The 25497-nt window shown below is 41.6% G+C and overlaps 1 protein-coding gene and 1 long non-coding RNA gene across 2 annotated transcripts in view; both read right to left on the bottom strand.

The window, feature by feature from the left end:
- The window catches only part of LOC110527736 (metabotropic glutamate receptor 4), a 336296-nt gene that overhangs the window by 170635 nt on the left and 140164 nt on the right, over positions 1 to 25497 (bottom strand). The gene's annotated exons all lie outside the window — the stretch shown is intronic.
- On the bottom strand, positions 19220 to 20393 carry LOC149982519 (uncharacterized). The gene is made up of 2 exons (XR_016497210.1): positions 20113 to 20393; positions 19220 to 19844 (listed from the first exon to the last, which is right to left on the bottom strand). It is a non-coding gene; the product is annotated as an uncharacterized LOC149982519 (long non-coding RNA).

Raw genomic sequence — 25497 nt, 5'->3', positions numbered from 1 at the left:
CCCCACAGGGGAGGGTCTGGGTGGGCATCTGTCCGCGGTGGCGTGGACCCCACTCCACCATAGTTTTGGCCCACTTAAGTAGCGCCTTTGGAGCGGCGACACTCGCCACCGACCTCGGACTGGGGACCCTTGCAATGGGACCAGATTAGACGGGAGATTCCGGCAGCGCCAGACAGGCGGGAGACTCCGGCAGCGCCGGCATGAAGGGCGATTCCGGCAGCGCCGCCGTGAAGGGTGGCTCTGGCAGTTCCTGACTGACGGGCGGCTCTGGCAGCTCCTGACTGACGGGCGGCTCTGGCAGCGCTGGACAGGAGGGAGACTCTGGAAGCACTGGACAGGAGGGAGACTCCAGGTGCTCCCGCCTGTCCAGCGCTTCCAGAGTCTCCCTCCTGTCCAGTGCTTCCGGAGGGAGGAGACGGAGAGACAGCCTGGTGCGTGGAGGAGGCACCGGATGGACCAGACCATGGAGGCGCACTGTTGTGCCGTCAGCAAACTTAATGATGGTGTTGGAGTCGTGCTTGGCCATGCAGTCGTGGGTGAACAGGGAGTACAGGAGGGGACTGAGCACGCACCCCTGAGGGTTGAGGATCAGCGTGGCAGATGTGTGGTTGCCTACCATTAACACCTGGGGGTGGCCGTCAGAAAGTCCAGGATCCAGTTGCAGAGGGAGGTGTTTAGTCCCAGGGTCCTTAGCTTAGTGATGAGCTTTGTGGGTACTATGGTGTTGAATGCTGAGCTGTAGTCAATGAATAGCATTCTCACATAGATGTTCCTTTTGTGCAGGTAGCAAAGGGCAGTGTGGAGTGTAATTGAGATTGCATCATCTGTGGATCTGTTGGGGCAGTACGTGAATTGGAGTGGGTCTCGGGTATCCGTGAGGATGCTGTTGATGTGAGCCATGACCAGCCTTTCAAAGCACTTCATGGCTACCGACGTGAGTGCTATGGGGCAGTAGTCATTTAGGCAGGTTACCTTCAATTTCTTGGGCACAGGAATTTTGGTGGTCTGCTTGAAACACATAGGTATTGGTCAGGTGGAGGTTGAAAATGTCAGTGAAGACACTTGCCATTTGGTCTGGAAATGCTTTGAGTACATGTCCTGGTAATCCGTCTGGCCCAGTGGCCTTGTGAATGTTGACCTGTGTAAAGATCTTGCTCACATCAGCTACGGAGAGCATGATCACACAGTCGTCCGGAACAGCTGGTGCTTTCATGCATGCTTCAGTGCTGCTTGCCTCGAAGCGACCATAAAAGACATTTAGCCTGTCTGGTAGGCTCGCTTCACTGGGCAGCTTGCGGCTTTCCCTTTGTATACTGTGATAGTTTGCAAGCCCTGTCACACCCAACGAGCGTCAGAGCTGGTGTATTAGGATTCAATCTTTGCATGTTTGATGGTTCGTCTGAGGGCAAAGTGGTATTTCTTATAAGTGTCCGGATTAGTGTCCCGCTCCTTGAAAGTGGCAGCTCTAGCCTTTAGCTCAGTGTGGATGTTGCCTGTAATCCATGGCTTCTGGTTGGGATATGTACATATGGTTAATGTGGGGACAAGGTCATCGATGCACTTATTGATGAAGCCGGTGACAGAGGTGGTATACTCCTCAATGCCATTGGATTTAATTATACATTTGCAAACATTTCTAAACAGCTGCTTTTGCTTTGTCATTATAGGGTATTGTGTGCAGATTTATGAGGGGGGGAAACAATTTCATCCATTTTAGAATAAGGCGTAACAAAATGGGGAAAAAGTCAAGGGGTCTGAATACTTTCCTGAATGCACTGTATATACACTATAAATATATATATAAATCTTTATTAAAATATGAATAACATACAGTGGACACCTAAGCCTATAGGCCTATGCATGCAATGCCCTGATACTGTACATTTAGTGCTCAAATCTCTGACAGTTGAACCGTGAGGTGGACAACTATGGTTTTAGGAAAGTTGTGTGGTGCATTGGGAAAGAAACCTGTTGATGGAAAATGTACTGCATGGATTTTTATATAATTATAAATATTGCATCAAAATGTTGAAAATCTGATTTCCCCTTGCTGATCATTGTCTGCAGCCGGCTCTGATCGTACTGTAATGAACCAGACTGGGAGAGTAGTGAGCTCGTCTGTGGTGGTCGGCTAACCCTCAACCTTCTGGACCATAGCCCTGCATGCTGAAATGGCAAAGTCAATATCCACGTTGATAAACAAAGGGTCTCTACAGTTACCTCTATGTGTGTTCGTAAATATTATTTTGAGTTCATTCTATGAGAGGACGGTGTTCAATGTATTTTACAGTACAAGGGGAAGGTATGGGAAAACATTTGTAACATTGGAGAGGGGGGGGGGGCGCATTTTTTAAAATAACACCTTGAGTTGGACCAGCCCCTCCACCCCAATACATTTTGATCTGTCCCTAAGGAAACTGTAAGTAGCGCACAGTAAGTTACACATTGACATCAATATGAACGGTCCCTTTCTCCTTGGTAAATCCATTCACAAAGACCATCCTGTTTTCCCATTATTCCTTGGAACAAACTTGGAAAGAGGCTTCTTCAATGACATTTCCCCTGTTGCTCGCCCTCTGTTGTTCAATTAATAAACAACTAAATTATTGATGATCCCCAGGACCATTAATTATTCAAATGTGCCTGTGGTTGAAAGCTGTGCTTTAGATAATGTGGGTGATGTATCGTCAGAAAAGAAGACCTCCTCCTTAATTGTGGTGATTATAATTGGGCTGTCATGGTTCCTCTTGGCACCAGTGGGCGAGAGAGACCGCCCTAGAGACTTTAATTGGACTCAGGTGTGTCTTATTACTTCATAACTGTATCCTTGTTAAAATAGGTGTGTTTTCTGTGGTCCTTTGCAGAAGCTTGAATTGTGTTTAGTGTTTGTTGGTTTTTCAAGTGTATTGTAATCCCGCGGCTACCGTATCTCAGTAAAGTATCATGTTTTTCCTTAACCACTGATTCCTCATCTGGTCTCGTCTCTGCACCTGGGTCCAACCTTACCACGTCACATGGGCACCTACTGATTTACCTCCACTCCCAGTTTGTGATGTCAGAGGACCTGATGTCCTTAATGGGAGAGAATAAATAGCTGCAGATCTGTTTTGAGCCAGAGAAAAGGTGTGAGAGGAGAAAACGCATCTCACCACACAGAATCATGGCTATGCAGTGACTTGAATATATATATATATATATATATATATATATATATATATATATATATATATATATATATATATATATATATATATATATATATATATATATATATATATGAATGACGGTTTAATTCTAGAACAGTTAATGTCCCAGAACTGTCTGGTAGAAACATATGTGAAATTTGACTTAGATTTACATTCCAGCCATTTAGCTGAAACATGTTTAAAACATGTTTTTCCTCATCAATCTACACACAATACCACATAATGGCAACGTGATGAAAACAGGTTTATAGACATTTTTGTACGTTTATTAAAAAACAGAAATACCTTATTTATATAATAATTCAGGACCCTATGCGATGAGACTTGAAATTGAGCTTAGGTGCATCCTGTTTCCATTGATCATCCTTGAGATGTTTATACAACTTGATTGGAGTCCACCTGTGGTAAATTCAATTGATTGGACATGATTTGGTAATACATACATCTGTCTATATAAGGTCCCAAGGTTGACAGTGCATGTCAGAGCAAAAATCAAGCAATGAAGTAATTGTCCGTAGAGCTCCGAGACAGGATTGTGTCAAGGCACAGATCTGGGGAAGGGTACCAAATAAATTCTGCAGCATTGAAGGTCCCCAAGAACACAGTGGCCTCCATCTTCTTAAACGGAAGAAGTTTGCAGCCACGAAGACTCTTCCAATAGCTAGCTGCCCGGCAAAGCTGAGCAATCGAGGTAGAAGGGCCTTGGTCAGGGAGGTGACCAAGAACCCGATCGTCACTCTGACAGAGCTCCAGAGTTCCTCGGAGGAGATGGGAAAACCTTCCAGAAGGACAACCATCTCTGCAGCACTCCACCAATCAGGCCTTTATTGTAGAGTGGCCAGACAAGGTTAAAGATGAACAGAGCAAAGAACAGAGAGATCCTTGATAAAAACCTGCTCCAGAGCGCTCAGGACCTCAGACTGGGTCGATGGTTCACCTTCCAACAGGAAAATGACCCTAAGCACACAGCCAAGACAACACAGGAATGTCCTTGAGTGGCCTAGCCAGAGCTCGGACTTGAACCCGATTCAACATCTCTGTAGAGACCTGAAAATAGCTGTGCGGCCTTGACAGTATCTGCAGAGAAGAATGGGAGAAACTCCCCAAATAAAGGTTGTAGCGTCATACCCAAGAAGACTACAGGCTGTAATTTCTGCCAAAGGTGTTTCAACAAAGTACTGGGTAAATGGTACTTACAGTGCCTTGCGAAAGTATTCGGCCCCCTTGAACTTTGCGACCTTTTGCCACATTTCAGGCTTCAAACATAAAGATATAAAACTGTATTTGTTTGTGAAGAATCAACAAGAAGTGGAACACAATCATGAAGTGGAACGACATTTATTGGATATTTCAAACTTTTTTAACAAATCAAAAACTGAAAAATTGGGCATGCAAAATTATTCAGCCCCCTTAAGTTAATACTTTGTAGCGCCACCTTTTGCTGCGATTACAGCTGTAAGTCGCTTGGGGTATGTCTCTATCAGTTTTGCACATCGAGAGACTGAAATTCCCATTCCTCCTTGCAAAACAGCTCGAGCTCAGTGAGGTTGGATGGAGAACATTTGTGAACAGCAGTTTTCAGTTCTTTCCACAGATTCTCGATTGGATTCAGGTCTGGACTTTGACTTGGCCATTCTAACACCTGGATATGTTTATTTTTGAACCATTCCATTGTAGATGTTGCTTTATGTTTTGGATCATTGTCTTGTTGGAAGACAAATCTCCGTCCCAGTCTCAGGTCTTTTGCAGACTCCATCAGGTTTTCTTCCAGAATGGTCCTGTATTTGGCTCCATCTATCTTCCCATCAATTTTAACCATCTTCCCTGTCCCTGCTGAAGAAAAGCAGGCCCAAACCATGATGCTGCCACCACCATGTTTGACAGTGGGGATGGTGTGTTCAGGGTGTTGCTTTTACGCCAAACATAACGTTTTGCATTGTTGCCAAAAAGTTCAATTTTGGTTTCATCTGACCAGAGCACCTTCTTCCACATGTTTGGTGTGTCTCCCAGGTGGCTTGTGGCAAACTTTAAACAACACTTTTTATGGATATCTTTAAGAAATGGCTTTCTTCTTGCCACTCTTCCATAAAGGCCAGATTTGTGCAATATACGACTGATTGTTGTCCTATGGACAGAGTCTCCCACCTCAGCTGTAGATCTCTGCAGTTCATCCAGAGTTATCATGGGCCTCTTGGCTGCATCTCTGATCAGTCTTCTCCTTGTATGAGCTGAAAGTTTAGAGGGACGGCCAGGTCTTGGTAGATTTGCAGTGGTCTGATACTCCTTCCATTTCAATATTATCGCTTGCACAGTGCTCCTTGGGATGTTTAAAGCTTGGGAAATATTTTTGTATCCAAATCCGGCTTTAAACTTCTTCACAACAGTATCTCGGACCTGCCTGGTGTGTTCCTTGTTCTTCATGATGCTCTCTGCGCTTTTAACGGACCTCTGAGACTATCACAGTGCAGGTGCATTTATACGGAGACTTGATTACACACAGGTGGATTGTATTTATCATCATTAGTCATTTAGGTCAACATTGGATCATTCAGAGATCCTCACTGAACTTCTGGAGAGAGTTTGCTGCACTGAAAGTAAAGGGGCTGAATAATTTTGCACGCCCAATTTTTCAGTTTTTGATTTGTTAAAAAAGTTTGAAATATCCAATAAATGTCGTTCCACTTCATGATTGTGTCCCACTTGTTGTTGATTCTTCACTGAAAAAATACAGTTTTATATCTTTATGTTTGAAGCCTGAAATGTGACAAAAAGGTCGCAAAGTTCAAGGGGGCCGAATACTTTCGCAAGGCACTGTATGTAAAAGTTTGCAACAATTTCTAAAAACCCGTTTTTGCTTTGTCATTATGGCATATTGTGTGTAGTTTGATGAGGGAAAAAACAATTTTAACAAATTTTAGAATAAGTTTGTAACGTAACAACAAAGGGGTCTGAATACTATCCGAATGCACCGTATATATTTCTCAGTTCAGCCCACACAATCGCTCTTCTTCCTGGATTCTAAGTAAACAAGTAAACAAATATTGATATGTGATATTTTGTTGCCCCTCAGAACTTTTAAACATTTTCTATTCATATTTTTGGACATCTCCTTTTTATGACACTGTGACCACATTTCATCCCAAATGTAAACCGAGTCAGAATAAATGCCTTAAATACTTTTAGTCCCACAGTTTGTTGGCCGGAAGCTAGGGTCTGTATTTTCAGGTTATTCGATTTTTGTCACCAAACTGCATTACAGTATGCATCAGGCTGCATCAGGCTCTAGCAGATTTGACAGGTAATTAGATTGGGGTGCCACCAAGGCAACAATGCATGTTTACTCTCTTATGACACATCGGGCACCACTGCCCAAGCAGAAAAAAACTCAATCTTTCATTCGCAGAGGCTGAAAGATCAACCCAGGACACACAAAAACAACACTTAAACACCTTGGAAGGAGCCAAGGAGGGATTTGAGGGTCTTGGATTTATCAGGCTGTGTACAGTGCAATTTGGCATGACCCTCTTTGAGTTGAAACACAGTCCTTTGATTGCTTTAGCCTCTGTAACATGAGCTTTAAATTGGTCTCTTTCAGACCAATTCTCCAAGTGGGGTTCAGTCATCTATATTTTTTAAATTGTTTGTGGAGGTGCAACGCAAGATTGCGACAAGCTCAGAAAATGATCTGAATTACACATTTCTACCCTCATCTCTGCCTTGGGAGAGATGTGGCATCTTTGGACCTTCTCTATCAAACAAGTAAACACACCGTTGGTGTGCTTTCATGTCATGTCATAGCATATTTTGGAATTCATCAAGATCTTGAACAAGGTTAGAGTCCAATCTGAAACTGTACAAGGTATGTTTTCATCCTCAAACAAATAGATGGTGGATGAATAAACCGAATCTTATCATAGATAACTGCCGTGAAATGTATTTTCTACATTTCTATTCAAGAAGGTAGGATATATTAGGTTTTACTGTTACAAGATTACCTCCCCTTCTGGTGTGATTTTGTTAAAAACTCTTGACCGTGCATTTTCACTAATTCATGTCTACATTTTAATGACAGAAGAGAAGCCGTCTTAAACTGCAATGAAAGAATAAAGGAAGAGCCATGAAGTCAGGCTAGGCTTGTTTAGGGTAGATCAAGTGAAACCAATTGACGGCAGCAGACATTTCATCGGCAAGTGAGTAAATAGTCTTCCCAGTCCCAATGAATGAGCCCAAGCACAGCAACAGCTGGAGAAAATGTGCTTGGTCACAGCAAGTCATGCGCACAGTATTCCAGATAATAGCTTATGTCCCACTTAAGGTCTTATTCGAGATGCACCTTTGATATCCCGCTCATGAGTTTCCCTATACACATTAATAAACAGAATATTCCAAATGTAAGTAAATGGGTTAAATTAAATAGTAACTGAAATAGTGACACTGACTGTAGACCTATAACCTCTCACGTGTCGAGTAATATAATATTAACTCCTGATGAATTATGCATTTCTTGCAGTGAAATTATACAACAAATGTTAATTTTGTGTCGGGAACAGGGGAGGAGAAATTTGATTTGTTTCCTTCAGCACCTCTTGAGAAAAAGTGAATGCGTGTGTAATGTGTTATCTTTGACACTGTTATGCAAGCAGACAGTATTTCAACCACATAAAATATGAGGCCAAGATGAACTGAACTCTTATCAGAAATGTGTTATGTCGTTTTCTCAGCCTTTCATTTCATTAAAACCGGAAAAACTGATGACATTTGGACATTTTGCACAGGACCAATCTTTCCACTGTTTTTGGAGTTATTGCGTTTTGTACCCCGTCCCCAAACAAAACAGATAACTTTACTGGTGATAACTAGATTCCTAATGCATTCATTCTATCGATGTAAGACATTCTGGTGAGCGCTACTTTATTTAGTCTTCTGGGGCAACAAGTTATGACAAAGAAGCTGCATGAATCAAACTATAGTTGACAAATGACCTACTAAATATTGGAAATTATAAACAGAAACCTGTCTATATTAGTGTTGAAAGTCGCCAAAAGTAAATTATAGTAAATTCATTAGAGGCTAAATTATTATGGAAATATTATGATAGCTCGAACTGAGCAGGTAGCCTACTTTTCTAAGTCATTTGTTTGACAATCAGATTAAAATATAACATATGATAACGTAAGATGGCGTCGGAGCAGAAGGCAGCCGTTTTACGTGCTCCCAACTGATTCTGTATTTTTGTTCAATTACAGTGCCTTGCGAAAGTATTCGGCCCCCTTGAACTTTGCGACCTTTTGCCACATTTCAGGCTTCAAACATAAAGATATAAAACTGTATTTTTTTGTGAAGAATCAACAACAAGTGGGACACAATCATGAAGTGGAACGACATTTATTGGATATTTCAAACTTTTTTAACAAATCAAAAACGGAAAAATTGGGCGTGCAAAATTATTCAGGCCCCGAGCCCCGTGATCTGTGTGGAGAGGAGGCGGCGAAAGAGAGGCCGGAGAGCGGGTTGCCTGCTAAGAAGTCGTAGGCGATCGAATAAACCCCCACTTCCCTCAATTCTGCTAGCAAACATGCAATCTTTGGACAATAAAATGGACGAGTTATTGGAAAGATTAAACTACCAACAGGACATTAAAAACTGTAACATCTTATGCTTCATGGAGTTGTGGCTGAATGACAACAAGATCAACATACAGCTGGCTGGTAATACGATGTACTGGCAGGATAGAACAGTGGTGTCTGGTAAGACAAGGGGCGGCGGTCTATGTATGTAACACCTATGTAACAGCTGGTGCACGATATCTAAGGAAGACTCGAGCTATTGCTCGCCTGAGGTAGAGTTTTTCATGATAAGCTGCAGACCACATTACCTACCAAGAGAGTTTTCATCTACAGTGGGGCAAAAAAGTATTTAGTCAGCCACCAATTGTGCAAGTTCTCCCACTTAACAGGATGAGAGAGGCCTGTCATTTTCATCATAGGTACACTTCAACTATGACAGACAAACTGAGAAAAGAAATCCAGAAAATCACATTGAAGGATTTTCTAGGAATTTATTTGCAAATTATGGTGGAAAATAAGTATTTGGTCAATAACAAAAGTTTATCTCAATACTTTGTTATATACCCTTTGTTGACAATGACAGAGGTCAAATATTTTCTGTAAGTCTTCGCAAAGTTTCCACACACTGTTGCTGGTATTTTGGCCCATACCTACATGCAGATCTCCTCTAGAACAGTGATGTTTTGGGGCTGTTGCTGGGCAACACAGACTTTCAACTCCCTCCAAAGATTTCCAATGGGGTTGAGATATGGAGACTGGCTAGGCCACTCCAGGACCTTGAAATGCTTCTTACGAAGCCACTCCTTCGTTGCCCGGTCGGTGTGTTTGGGATCATTGTCATGCTGAAAGACCCAGCCACGTTTCATCTTCAATGCCCTTGCTGATTGATGGAAGGAGGTTTTCACTCAAAATCTCACCATACATGGCCCCATTCATTCTTTCCTTTACACGGATCAGTCGTCCTGGTCCCTTTGCAGAAAAATAGCCCCAGAGCATGATGTTTCCACCCCCATGCTTCACAGTAGGTATGGTGTTCTTTTGATGCAACTCAGCATTCTTTGTCCTCCAAACACGACGAGTTGAGTCTTTACCAAAAAGTTATATTTTGGTTTCATCTGACCATATGACATTCTCCCAATATTCTTCTGGATCATCCAAATGCTCTCTAGCAAACTTCAGACGGGTCTGGACATGTACTGGCTTAAGCAGGGGGACACGTCTGGCACTGCAGGATTTGAGTCCCTGGCGGCGTAGTGTGTTACTGATGGTAGGCTTTGTTACTTTGGTCCCAGCTCTCTGCAGGTCATTCACTAGGTCCCCTCGTGTGGTTTTGGGATTTTTGCTCACCGTTCTTGTGATCATTTTGACCCCAAGGGGTGAGATCTTGCGTGGAGCCCCAGATCGAGGGAGATTATCAGTGGTCTTGTATGTCTTCCATTTCCTAATAATTGCTCCCACAGTTGATTTCTTCAAACCAAGCTGCTTACCTATTGCAGATTCAGTCTTCCCAGCCTGGTGCAGGTCTACAATTTTGTTTCTGGTGTCCTTTGACAGCTCTTTGGTCTTGGACATAGTGGAGTTTGGAGTGTGACTGTTTGAGGTTGTGGACACGTGTCTTTTATACTGATAACTAGTTCAAACAGGTGTCGTTAATACAGGTAACAAGTGGAGGATAGAGGAGCCTCTTAAAGAAGAAGTTACAGGTCTGTGACAGGCTTGTTTGTAGGTGACCAAATACTTATTTTCCACCATAATTTGCTAATAAATTCATTAAAAATCCTACAATGTGATTTTCTGGATTTTTTTTCTCATTTTGTATGTCATAGTTGAAGTGTACCTATGATGAAAATTACAGGCCTCTCTCATCTTTTTAAGTGGGAGAACTTGCACAATTGGTGGCTGACTAAATACTTTTTTGCCCCACTGTATATTCTTTGTAGCCGTTTACATACCACCACAGTCAGAGGCTGGCACTAGGATAGCATTGAATGAGCTGTATTCCGCCATAAGCAAACAAGAAAACGCTCACCCAGAGGTGGCGCTCCTAGTAGCCAGGGACTTTAATGCAGGGAAACGTTCCACCAGAGGGAAAATAACTCTGGACCACCTTTACTTAACACACAGAGATGCATACAAAGCTCTCCCTCGCCCTCCATTTGGCAAATCTGACCATGATTCCATCCTTCTGAATCCTGCTTACAAGCAAAAAGTTAAAGCAGGAAGCTTCAGATCAATAAAAAAGTGGTCAGATGAAGCAGGAAGCACCAGATCACTAAAAAAGTTGTCAGATGAAGCAGATGCTAAGCTACAGGACTGTTTTGCTAGCACAGACTGGAATATATTCCGGGATTCCTCCAATGGAATTGAGGAGTACACAATAAGTACACCGATGATGTCTTCCCCACAGTGACCGTACGTACATACCTGAACAAGAAGCCATGGATTACAGGCAGCATCCGCACTGAGCTAAAGGCTAGATCTGCCACTTTCAAGGAGCGTGACTTTAACCCGGAAGTTTATAAAAAATCCCGCTATGCCCTCCGATGAACCATCAAACATGCAAAGCGTTAATACGAGTTGTACTAAACCGGCTCTGATGCTCGTTGGATGTGGCAGGGCCTGCAAACCATTACAGACTACAAAGGGAAGCACAGCCGAGAGCTGCCCAGTGCCAAAAGCCTACCGGACAAGCTAAACTACTTCTATGCTCGCTTTGAGGCAAAAAACACTGAAACATGCATGAGAGCACCAGCTCTACCGGAATACTGTGTGATCACCCTCTCCGCAGCCGATGTGAGTAAGACCTTTAGACAGGTCAACATTCACAAGGCCGCAGGGCCAGACGGATTACCAGGATGAGTACTGCGAGCATGTGCTGACCAACTAGCAAGTGTCTTCACTGACATGTTCAACCCCTCCCTGCCCGAGTCTGTAATACCTACATGTTTTAAGCAGACCACAATAGTGCCTGTGCCAAATAACATTAAGGTAACCTGCCTAAATGACTACCGACCCGTAGCACTCATGTCTGTAGCCATGAAGTGCTTTGAAAGGCTGGTCATGGCTCACATCAACACCATCATCCCAGAAACTCTAGACCCACTCCAATTTGCATACCACCTCAACAGATTCACAGATGCACTCCACACTGCCCTTTCCCAATTGGACAAAAGGAACACCTATGTGAGAATGCTATTCATTGATTACAGCCCAGCGTTCAACACCATAGTGCCCTCAAAGCTAATCAATAAGCTAAGGACCCATGACTGCACAGTCAGGCACGACTGCAAAACCATCATTAAATTTGCAGATGACACAACAGAGGTAGGCCTGATCACCGACAACAACGAGACAGACTATAGGGAGGAGGTTAGAGACCTGGCTGTGTGGTGCCACGACAACAACCTCTCCCTCAACATGATCAAGACAAAGGAGACAATTGTGGACTACAGGAAAAAGAGGACTGAGCATGCCCCCATTCTCACTGACGGAGCTGCATTGAAGCAGGTTGAGAGCTTCAAGTTCCTTGGTGTCCACATCACCAAACTAACAAACATGGTCCAAGCACACCATGATGGTCGTGAAGCTGGCATGACAAAGCCTATTCCCCCTCAGGAGACTGAAAAGATTTGGCATGGGTCCTCAGATCCTCAAAAGGTTCTACAGCTGCACCATCGAGAGAATCACTGCCTGGTATGGCAACTGCTCGGTCTCCGACCACAAGGCACTACAGAGCGTAGTGCGAATGGCCCAGTACATCACTGGGGCCAAGCTTCCTGCCATCCAGGACCTCTATACCAGGCGGTGTCAGGGGAAGGCCCTAAAAATTGTCAAAGACTCCAGCCATCCTAGTCATTTACTGTTCTCTCTGCTACCACATGGCAAGCAGTACCAGAGCACCAAGTCTAGGTCCAAGAGGCTTCTAAACAGCTTGAACATCAAATGGTTACCCAGACTATTTGCATTGCCCCCCCCCCCCCCCTCCCCACCACTGCCACTCTCTGTTGTCATCTATGCATAGTCATTTAACTCTACCTACATGTACATACTACTTCAACTAACCGGTGCACCACCGCAAATTGACTCTGTAATGGCACCCCCCTTATATATTGTTATTTTGTACTGCTGCTCTTTCATTTCTTGTTACTTTTATCTCTTATTCTAATCCTTAGTTTTTGAAACTGCACTGTTGGTTAGGGCCTCGTAAGTAAGCATTTCACTGTAAGGTCGAATACCTGTTGTATTCGGCGCATGTGACTAATAACATTTGATTTGATTTGATACCGCAAAAACAACAGTAAACGGGATACGATGTTTACATGCCACAGTGTCTCATCTTAGATCAGCCTATCCCAGGCATCTTATCCTCGTAACTGAGATACAAGCTTTTCCGTGGTAATTGTAAGCGGGTTAAGATGTCCATATGTGTCAAATCATAAACAGAATTATTGAGTATCCTTAATAATATTGGGATATTGGTGTGTATGTAAATGTGGTCCTTGGAAATGGAGGTTCTTTCAGCAGTGAGCTTCCTGCATGAAACTTTCCTTTCCCTGTCAAGGAGATGCGGTACCTCCCTCCCTAATGAAGGCGTTTCATCACTATCAAAAGTCTGTCAGGATTCACAATGTAATTATTATCACAGGTCTCTGACGTTGGCATATGATGTCCTGGCATTTTTTCAAATTTCCTAAATATACAGTGGGGTTCGAAATTGTTGACAGCCTTCATAAAGATGAGCAAAAATGAAAATATATTTTTTTAAATACTGTCTTGTATGCTAAAGAAAATTAATACAATTACACAGATAAAAATACTACGTTTAACAAGTAATAAAACAAGTCTTATTCATACCGGTTTTCAATACCTTCCCTTGCGAGTGTAATGCCACTGATCTTTTTCTAAAAATGTTTTTGAGAACACAGGGGGATCTTAGTCCATTGAGAGGGATCATAGACCATTCCTCCATACAGAATCCTTACAGATCCTTGATATCCCTCGCCTGTGCTTATACAGTACACTGCCCTCTTCAATTCAAACCACATGTGGGTTTGAAGTCAGGAGAATGAGATGGCCATTGAAAAAATTTTGATTTTGTGGCCAATTAACTATTTCTTTGTGGATTTTGACGTGTGCTTAGGGTTATTGTCTTTCTGGAAGATCCACTTGCGCCCAAGATTCAAACTCCTGGCAGAAGCAACCGGGTTTCTTGGCTAAAAATGTACTGGTTAAAGTTCATGATGACGCTGACCTTAAGAACGGCCCCAGGACCAGTGAAAGCAAGATACTGTAGCCCCAACGATACACCACCACATTTCACAGTAGGTGTGGTGTTATTTTCTGCCCATGCATTCTCATTTCACCACTGGTGTGCGTGGCCAAAGAGCTCTATTTTCACGTAATCCTTTAAATGTAAATGCCTGGAATTTGCTAAATGGCATTGGCACTTTGATTTGAAACCGGTGCTTTGGTCAAATTACATGAAAATAGAGCTATTTTGCCACGCACACACCAGTGGTGTTGAAATGAGAATGCATGGGCAGAAAATATCACCATACGTACTGTGAAATGTGGTGGTGTATCTTTTATACAGGGCATCTTGCCGAATAAGGGGGAGTAACAGTCCATAACTTGCCTTGGGGGGGTTGAGTGCCTCAGCTTAAACAGGCCGACAGGGCAGCTTTAAACACTTTGTCACCAACTGCTGCGGGGCTGCTCTGCTCCTGAAAACCACCAGATCAAATCAAAAGAGATACACTGGGGATAATCAGTTATGACAGGCAGTCGAAAGGGAGTTAGAATGTAATCTATTCATGATCACTACAGTGGAATGAATATTGAATCTGACGTGTTGCAGTGGAATCAGTCAAATCCAGAAATCGCTATAATTCACATGGCCTATTCTAGTCCATTAACTACGATGACAAAATAGTTGCTAAAGGGCAAAGCAACTGTAGATTGCATTGGGAAACCATGGAAATGACTTCCTCAGCAGACAAAACCAGTAGGTTATGGCAAAAGTATATATTTCCCAGAGAATAAATGTATCCTAATCTTTCAAACGTAGCGGTCATACCTTCCCCATGATTGCTTTGGGAAAGCAATAATGCAGCGTTTCCCATGTGGGGTCCCCTGATTTGAAAATGGGGTCGCGAGAGAAACTCTGAAATAGAACATCAGTAACCTCCGGTAGCCGATAGATGCAATAAACAGAGCGGTTTCTGTTTTATGACTACAACTGTGCCTATCTTTTGAATGGTTGAAGATACAAAATATTGTACACATATCCCACTAGTCACAAAGATTTCAACTTAATTTGTCAACATATTGTGATGTGGAATCTATGTGGAAAATATATTGGTTTTGAAAAAAGTAGACAACGTAAACTGTTGTTTTGAGAGTGAAATTTCAACCACAGGATTATGTGCTTTATGGACTATGTCATCATTGTAACCCATTTTCAACGTAGAAAATGTATGAAAATAAATATATGTTGACCTATTTGTACCTTTGAAACAACGTCAGATCTTCAACGTTATATCCACTATCAGAAAAAGAAACAATAGGCAGGGCAGCACCTTCTTCTGGAGAGTTCTCTGTCTAGAGCTATTCATTTGGTCTCCTATCCAGGGTTTTAACCAAGCCCAGCTTTGATATTTGTCACTGACTCCTACCACTGTGCTATCGTAAGAATTATTGACAGATCTCTTAATAACTAAATATATTCACTGTTGCTAGCGAAGTCATTCCAAAGAGTAGGTTTAACAGATGCAATGTAATCATACTTTATAAGTCATTTATCATCAACACCTATTGTTTTAATTCAACCCAGCGTTCAACTAACAATAGATAATACAGATAGGCTTCAAATCTAATCTTCAAGCTAATCACATTTCCATCTCAACCCGAAAATCTAAGTGAAAGAATTGGACAAAATCCAATCAAAGTTTATGCAAAGTGCATTTAAATGTGCATTACATTCGATTTACTCCTATTATTTCAAGTAAATGTTTTATTGAGATGGATACCTGAATCCAACATATAAATTATTAAGTCATAGTCAAACTCAAATCAAATTGTATTAATCACATGAGCCAAACACAACAGTGAAAGGCTTAGTTATGAGCACCAAACCAACAATGCAGTTTAAAAAAATAGCAAGTAATTAAAGAGCAATGCAAATACACTGCTCAAAAAAATAAAGGGAACACTAAAATAACACATTCTAGATCTGAATGAATTAAATATTCTTATTAAATACTTTTTTCTTTACATAGTTGAATGTGCTGACAACAAAATCACACAAAAACGATCAATGGAAATCAAATGTATCAACCCATGGAGGTCTGGATTTGGAGTCACAATGATTGAAAAAATATTGCGATACCGTTTTCCCGGCCCTATTAATTTGTTGACAAACTGGAATTAAAGCCAGACTAAGTCAGTGGCACAGATGGAACAATCCAAGCAGAATATACATATCTTTCAAATGCATGTATTTAGTTGCGTTGACAACCAAACACAATTCAACATCCACTCATTCCAGTGTAGACTCCTGAACATCTAATCAAATGGCCACCCAAACTACACTGCTCAAAAAAATAAAGGGAACACTTAAACAACACAATGTAACTCCAAATCAATCACACTTCTGTGAAATCAAACTGTCCACTTAGGAAGCAACACTGATTGACAATAAATTTCACATGCTGTTGTGCAAATGGAATAGACAACAGGTTGAAATTATAGGCAATTAACAAGACACCCCCAATAAAGGAGTGGTTCTGCAGGTGGTACCACAGACCACTTCTCAGTTCCTATGCTTCCTGGCTGATGTTTTGGTCACTTTTGAATGCTGGCGGTGCTTTCATTCTAGTGGTAGTATGAGACGGAGTCTACAACCCACACAAGTGGCTCAGGTAGTGCAGCTCATCCAGGATGGAACATCAATGCGAGCTGTGGCAAGAAGGTTTGCTGTGTCTGTCAGCGTAGTGTCCAGAGCATGGAGGCGCTACCAGGAGACAGGTCAGTACATCAGGAGACGTGGAGGAGGCCGTAGGAGGGCAACAACCCAGCAGCAGGACCGCTACCTCCGCCAATGTGCAAGGAAGAGCACTGTCAGAGCCCTGCAAAATGACCTCCAGCAGGCCACAAATGTGTATGTGTCTGCTCAAACGGTCAGAAACAGACTCCATGAGGGTGGTATGAGGGCACAACATCCAACACCGTGCAGGATGTTTGGTATTTGCCAGAGAACCCCAAGATTGGCAAATTCGCCACTGGCGCCCTGTGCTCTTCAAAAGCAGGTTCACACTGAGCACGTGACAGACGTGACAGAGTCTGGAGACGCCGTGGAGAACGTTCTGCTGCCTGCAACATCTTCCAGCATGGCCGGTTTGGCGGTGGGTCAGTCATGGTGTGGGGTGGAATTTCTTTGGGGGGCCGCACAGCCCTCCATGTGCTCGTCAGAGGTAGCCTGACTGCCATTAGGTACCGAGATGAGATCCTCAGACCCCTTGTGAGACCATATGCTGGTGCGGTTGGCCCTGGGTTCCTCCTAATGCAAGACAATGCTAGACCTCATGTGGCTGGAGTGTGTCAGCAGTTCCTGCAAGAGGAAACTATTGATGCTATGGACTGGCCCGCCCGTTCCCCAGACCTTAATCCAATTGAGCACATCTGGGACATCATGTCTCGCTCCATCCACCAACGCCACGTTGCACCACAGACTGTCCAGGAGTTGGCGGATGCTTTAGTCCAGGTCTGGGAGGAGATCCCTCAGGAGACCATCCGCCACCTCATCAGGAGCATGCCCAGGCATTGTAGGGAGGTCATACAGGCACGTGGAGGCCACACACACTACTGAGCCTCATTTTGACTTGTTTTAATCAAAACAACAGTTTTCAGCTGTGCTAACATACTTGCAAAAAGGTTTTCTAATGATCAATTATCCTTTTAAAATGATAAACTTGGATTAGCTAACACAACGTTCCATTGGAACACAGGAGTGATGGTTGCTGATAATGGGCCTCCATGCTTTTGTAGATATTCCCCAAAAAAATCTGCCGTTTCCAGCTACAATAGTCATTTACAACATTAACAATGTCTACACTGTATTTCTGATCAATTTGATGTTATTTTAATGGACAAAAAGTGTGCTTTTCTTTCAAAAATAAGGATATTTCTAAGTGACTCCAAACTTTTGAACGGTAGTGCACATGTGCCACAAAAGTGATCATTTTATAATTTTTTATTTTAAACAAGCACCTTTAAAGCTGAATATGCACAACAAAAACTGGCTGTTTTGACAATTGGCAATTAATCACTCAAATCAGGTTGTGCTCTTGAAAATAACACAACTCAAACTGGAAATATTCACTTGTTAGAAGACAACCTGATGAAGACAACCAGCTACATTTTGGAATTATGCATTTTGATTTGGGGGTCGCCAAAACAGGAAAGAGAAAACCAACACTTATTTGTCAATCACTCATATTCCCTATCATGCTGAAATCAATAGAACGAGATGGGGGAGTCGGGTTGCATGTCCTGTTCAAACTAACCTTACTAAGAAAACAGATGGAATCTGGGAATAATAATGTACAGTGCCTTCGGAAAGTATTCAGACCCCCTAGCTTTTCCCACATTTTGTTAGGTTACAAGGTTATTCTAAAATGTTGTCAATTGTTGTTGTTTTTTTTCATCAATCTACACGCAATACCGCATAATATGACAAGGCCAAAACTGTTTTTTAGAAAGAGCTCTGTCAGAGTGACATTCGGGTTCTTGGTCACCTCCCTGAGCAAGGCCCTTCTATCCCGATTTCTCTCTTTGGCCGGGTGGCCAGCTCTAAGAAGAGTCTTGGTGGTTCCAAACTTCTTCCATTTAAGAATGATGGAGGTCACTGTGTTCTTGGATACCTTCAATGCTGCAGACATTTTCTGGTACCCTTCCAAAAGATCTGTGCCTCGACACAATCCTATCTTGGAGCTCTACGAACAACTCCTTCGACCTCATGGCTTGGTTTTTGCGCCTTTCCAAATCATGTCCTATCAATTTAATTTACCACAGGTGCACCCTAATCAAGTTCTAGAAACATCTGAAGAATGGTCATTGGAAACAGGATGCACCTGATCTCAATTTTGAGTTTCATAGCAAAGGGTCTGAATATTTATGTAAATAAGGTGCAAAGATAAGGTGCAAAGATTTCTAAAACCTGCTTTGGGCTTCGTCATTATCCTGTTTTGGCTGCATCCCTTTGGTCTCAATTTCTGCCTGAAGGCATACCCAAATCTAACTGCCTGTAGCTCAGCCCCAGAGGCAAGGATATGCATATTCTTGGTATCATTTGAATGGAAACATTCTGAAGTTTGTGGAAATGTTAATTGAATGTAGGAGAATATAACACAGTAGATCTGGTGGAAGAAAAGAGAAAGAAAGAGCATACGTTTTCTGTTTTTTATTGTTGTAGCATCATCTTTCACATGTACTAGAATAGCCACACAGTCAGATAGGATGCTGGAGATCATTTTTGATGGATAACACAAGAGGGCAACTGTAGGTGTGCAAAGTTTCAGACTGATAACTTCAGGAATGGGTGAGCTACATGACATTTAGCATGACATTTAGCACTTGTCCCATACAAGTTGCCCAAATGTACCCAAGTGGCTGAATTGGTGAAATGACCTATAACTATATACAGCAGTGCAAATAACTATATACAACATATCAAAAAGCAATTCTAACACACACACACACAAAAAAATGTTTAAAAAAATATTAGAAAATAAATATTTAAAAAAACAGTACACCCCCTTGGAAGTCCTCGTCATAATATTTTGCTGCCTGTGCCATGTCCCATAGCAGTCTCTTTCTGATATAAAGCAGAGGCAAACTGAACAAGTGGTGCATTTCATGCGACACAGAACACAACGACGCCTCCATGCTGTGACCTTTTGGCCCTGAGGCACAGTCATGCCTGCAGTAATGAACTGTGGCATATGAACACCACTGGGGGCAGAGGTAGAGCGGGCAGCTTGGCACCGGGGGCTCCCAGTCGGAGTCGCTATCACTGTGAAAGAAAACATTAAAAAAATATTTGTATTGTATGAGCCTTTTTGTATAGAGCAGAGGGAACAGTCACTAAGGTGAAGTGCTGTTCCATTCAACTCCGGCCATTGTTGTGTATATATATATATATATATATATACACACACACACCCCCAAACAAACCAACCAACACACACACACACACACACAAACAAACCACACATTTCATTACAAAAACAATTTTTTCATATATATATTTTTATATTTCATAAAACGGCATTAGCACTTACCCGTCCAGAAGTACGTCCTGTCCTTGCAGAAACAGCTCCTCAGTTCGTTTGAATCATAACACTCCAAGATTCCTCAAACAAAAAATCTGTCTCACTTTCACTTTTTCACTTTCACTTTAGAGTTTGACTTCGCTTTACCTGATTTATTCGCCATGATATCTTCAATGAAATCGTTGGAACTACAACTTTCCGAAATACAGCTGTGCGTAAAAAGCCTTACAGCAACTCCTCTGATCGTCAAGGCGAGAATGGAGTTCCCTGCGCATGCGATTACAAACAAGGAATTGTGGTCCAACCCCAAACCATTACATACTGGCGTTTACCTCAGCTCATTGGCTATCTACCCAGCTAGATTTCAAGAAGAGCAGTGGTCATTGGGCAGAAATATAGTCAATCAATGAAGCTTCGCTAAAATTATTGGTGCGTAAGGTAGTCATTTATAGTTGTCTTCAAATCAGCTCACTTCGCAAAAAAAACAATGACGTTTGGCTGTGTTGCAAACATCCAGAGGAATGCACTGAAACCCACCATGACTAGATAAACGATTGTTTACAGGGGGAAATCATGTCGAATGCTCCGTAAAAAAATGAAAGAGATGGAATTCACGGCACAAACGGTTTTACAAAATGTTTCGATTTAGGCTATAAAAATGGGTTTTATCAAAGAAAATAGCACTTCTTTTGATCACTGGGAGCCTCAGGAAGAGAAATAAGAGCAAGATATCAGAATGTTAGTCATAATTTTACCTTCAGATGTGAATGTGTAAAAACTGTCATGGCGGAAAATGTTTCTGTTGTTGATTGCTCTTCTCAAACAAAAGCACGGGATTTGTTCTCTGTAATAGCTTTTTTAAATTGGAAAACGTAGTTTGATTACCAAGATTCTAATCTTTTGAAGGGTGTAAGACACTTGCATTTTCAAGAATGTTTAATGTTACGAAGTTGTATTTTTAGTTGTCACTCTGAAATTTCCCTGATGTTGGTCCCTGTACGGGGATCGCAGCCATAACAGGTTTTAAGGGGTATTATGTGTAGATTGCTGAGGATTTTATTTTTAGCATCCATTTAAGAAAATAGCTGTAATGTGACAATGTGGAAAAAGTCTGAATACTTTCCGATAACACTGGTTAGAGAACAAGTTGTAGAAGACAGCCATTTTGGATTGTTGCATTTTGTTAATCACTCATATTGACATAAATTTGAAATCAATAGAGTGGGTGCAAACATTTGGGGTGTGTGCACTGTTTAAATATCACTATTCAAAGGCCAAACTGAATCTGAGACTAATTTTCTTATCACTGGTTAGATCATTTGCTGCAGACAGTCATCTAAAAATAATGTTTTGAGGCTGCCGAAGTGGGGAAGGAAACAAATCAGTTGCTTTGTTATTTAACTTCAACGAATCACGACCCGCTATAGCATATCAACAGTGACAAGGGTTGGCTGTTGTTTGAGTGATAGTTGACTCTCAAATCCATTTATAGGCAGTGGTGTAAAAATACTTTAAAGTACTGCTTAAGTCGTTTTTTTTCTGGGGAATCTGCACTTGACTTTACTATTTATATTTTTGACTACTTTTACTCCACTACATTCCTAAGGAAAATAATCTAATTTTTACTCCATACATTTCCCCTGACACCCAAAAGTACTTGTCACATTTTGAATGCTTGGCAGGACAGGAAAATGGTCCAATTCACACACTTATCAAGAGAACATCCCTAGTCATCCCTACTACCTCTGATCTGGCAGACTCCCTAAACACAAATGCTTAGTTTGTAAATTATTTTTGAGTGTTGGTGTGTGCCCCTGGCTATCCATAAATGAAAATACAATAAAACCGTGCCGTCTGTTTTGCTTAATATGAGGAATGTGAAATGATTTATACTTTCACTTTTGATGTTTAAGTATATTTTGGCAATTCCATTTACTTTTGATACCTAAGTATATTTAAAACCAAATACGTTTAGACTTTTACTTAAGTGGTATTTTACTGGATGACTTTCTCTTTTACTTGAGTCATTTTCTATTAAGGTATCTTTACTTTTACTCAAGTATGACAACTGGGTACTTTCTCCAACACTGTGTATTGGTATAAAGACCAGCAGCTTTTATACAGAGAGTGCCCCAATTTTCCCTGCCATTTGAGTTTGAAAATGATAGTAGAAGTCCTAAGACCGCCAGCATGTATGACAAAATCAAAGGTAAAACCAATGATATTGATCTCTTTTAAGCACTAGATTGTATTACTAACTGTTATACTAAAATCACTAATCTGAGGTAAAAAGGATGTGTAATTACCCTCAATTCGATGTGGTCAAAACGTAAGGTAATGACTAGGGTTAGCTGACAGCTTTCAACCATCTAAAAGCACAACCAAATTCCAATGTAAAAACAATAGTGATAACACAATGGAAATTGAACAAACTTCTGGCTGTCTTTTTGAGTGAGTGAATAAAGGTTGAAGTCTTATTGATCAACGTCTCAACCAAATATTAACCACATTTTAATGTTGAAATTACGTGGTGTACCCAGTAGGGTTGTATATTTTCACGGAATTTGAAGAATATTCCATCCCGAGAATAAATCAATTTTCTCCCCGGTATCCCAGCATTTCCAACCAAAACCGTAAATGTCTTTCAAAAGCATTATAAAGCATATCAACAGGCCTACGTCTGGATTTGAATAGAGCTTTGATCGAACATTAAAGCCTGATGCTATCTGAACCCGATGAGCCATACATTCAATACATTTTATGAGCCCTAAATTAAAGACATTTAATAAGCCAAACCCCCCCAAAAAAGAAATGATTGTGCCGTTATCCAACACATATATCATATAGGCTTCTGCACATTATGAATGACAGAAACACATAAAAACCCATAGATCTAGCTAGCTATATGCTCTCTTGGGTAAATAAATGAAACTAGCTCAAGTAGGCACATCATTTTAAATGTGAACTGTATTACTGTACAGTATTGTATTTTACGGGTTTATATGGACTGGAATTACGTCCATATTGTTACTTCATTCCTTCCTTGCTTTCAACAGTTAAATTAAAAAGGTTTCGTTGTCCTTATCTTCATCATTCTAATGACATCTTTGAATAACATAGGACTAGAATTAGATGCAGAAGGCTTTCAGTTCTCTTCACGAATATTGAATGGTTATGGGTCTGAATAAATAACTACTATAGCCTACCGCCATCACGCGTTCGCTCTTCTTTCAAAATACCTGTGAGTTCTATTGGCCGGTGTGTTTAACATTCAGGCAACAAAAAAAATAAAATAATGTCCAGCAAGCTATTCTATTCTACCTTTTCCTGCATGGGACTCCAAGAGCTAAGGAGCGTTTTTTAAGGAGAGAGGCCAGCGGAGCACAGGTGCATGTGTAAGACTGCAATAGTATGGTCTCTATCAATCAATACACGCGGAGTCCAGAAAAACGTGATTGATTATCAGATAGCCTGAAAGTTGATTATTATAAAGTTGATTATTATTAACTTGATTATCAGATAACCTGAAAGTAAGTCACAAGTCACAAAGTCAATAAAATAAAATAATAAAGTTGATTTTGTTTCAACTAAGTCCCGTTTAACTAAATAAACCAGCAACTCAAGAGCTAAACTGTCTTCAATGGTAATGTCAATTCAGCTCCCTTCATGGAACTCATTTCTACCATGATAGAATAATGTTATTTTTCTTACAGTCACTGTGAAATCAGAAGTCTGCTTCTCTCATATCAGTTACCAAATGAATGATCTGAACCTAGAACGAGTTAGTAATCTGCTTCTATAGTCAGAGCTAGTGATATGCTCCAGCTCATGAGTTTCCAGAATAGCTGTATTTGCGTTAGCTGAACTGTCTGCTACTGTGGCTAATCATTATTCTTGCCAATTTCACACCATCACTGTTCGTTCACACTGCTACTATCCCATTCTATGAATGACGTTGAGCCTAAATTCAATAGTAAAAGTTTTTACTTCCCTTTGCTGATGTTCAACGTCCGCTTTCCTCGAGCTGTAACTTCTCGCGCTATTCAGTGTCCCGATCCTCGACTTTGCTGATTCTGATCCCATGCTGCTAATAACTCGCCTCTCTGTAGTTGAAGTCTCTCCAGCCCCAGTGCCATTAGCAAGCTAGCCAATCTCTGTTGCCCGATCAAAACTTTGATGGTCTCTCGCTCCACTTAAAGCATCGACCGAAGAATGAGAATAGAATTACACAAAGTCTCTCTTCCGTTCTCCAGTAAACTCCGCGGATTTTGGGTAAGTCACATTATTTCAAGTACATCAGGCCGTTTCCGTCTACCAGAATTCAGCTGACTTTGCCGGCATCTTACCAGAATCCCCCCAGAATCCTCCCAATGCAAATTTAAATAAATGTATACAAAATTATCAGATATCGTACTTTTAAATATTACTATTATACATTTTAAACAACCAAATTATACCCATCCACAAAAGAAAATTGCGTCGGAGGAAACACCGTACACCTGGTGACTGTATCAGTGTGCATGCGCCTGGCCCGCCACCGGACTCGCTACAGCGCGTTGGGACAAGGACATCCCTGCCGGCCAAACCCTCCCCTAACTCGGACGACGCTGGGCCAATTGTGCGTCGCCTCATGGGTCTCCCGGCCGCGGCCGGCATGGGTATCGAGCCAACATCTGTAACAGCGCAATTTTCTTAGACCACTAAGACCAAGTGTCTTAGACCACTGCACCACACGGGAGGCTCCATCCACAAAGTATTTTATGCTTATCAATTGCCTTAAACAAAGTATCGCAATACTAAAATACTACGTAAACAGGAATCTTAAAGAATTTAATTTAAATGTTAATTGTATTTTTTGATCATAGAAACAATGAGAAAATATGGAAAAATAAAACATTTAATTATATAAAGCAGGCTGTGTAATCATCTGCCAGAGAGTAGCCGCCATCGGCCCGAGCCCCAAGTAATACATTTGGGCCAGATAATTCACACCGGAATCGGCCATTGCTTAATCCCCGCATCCTAGCCATAAGTAATACTGCCGAAGGCGGCCCAGATTCAGGCCACATGACGTCAGCCGAATCTGACTCTCAACCAAGTGCCCCAACTCTCAGCCGGAATCGGCCCAGATCCACTGTGCTAGCTGTGTCCCACCTCCTCTGAATGACAAGGAGGTGGGAGCTGCCTTAGAATGTCTTGGTTATGTTTACTGATTGACTGGGTCAGCGAAGAGGCAATGATCTTAACAAATCAACTATACTATGCTGCAGCAAATGCAGGCCTAGCTGTCACATTTTTTAAAAAATACCATGATGAGATGATAGGTCTACTTTAGTTTTGAACTGCGCTCCATACTGTCCTCACTGTGAGCTTGATGATTCATCGTGCAAAGGC

This window comes from Oncorhynchus mykiss, chromosome 7 (assembly GCF_057628025.1).
Source record: "Oncorhynchus mykiss isolate SJ-2025 chromosome 7, ASM5762802v1, whole genome shotgun sequence".
Taxonomy (NCBI): Eukaryota; Metazoa; Chordata; class Actinopteri; order Salmoniformes; family Salmonidae; genus Oncorhynchus; species Oncorhynchus mykiss.
This window is presented reverse-complemented; position numbering and strand designations above follow the sequence as displayed.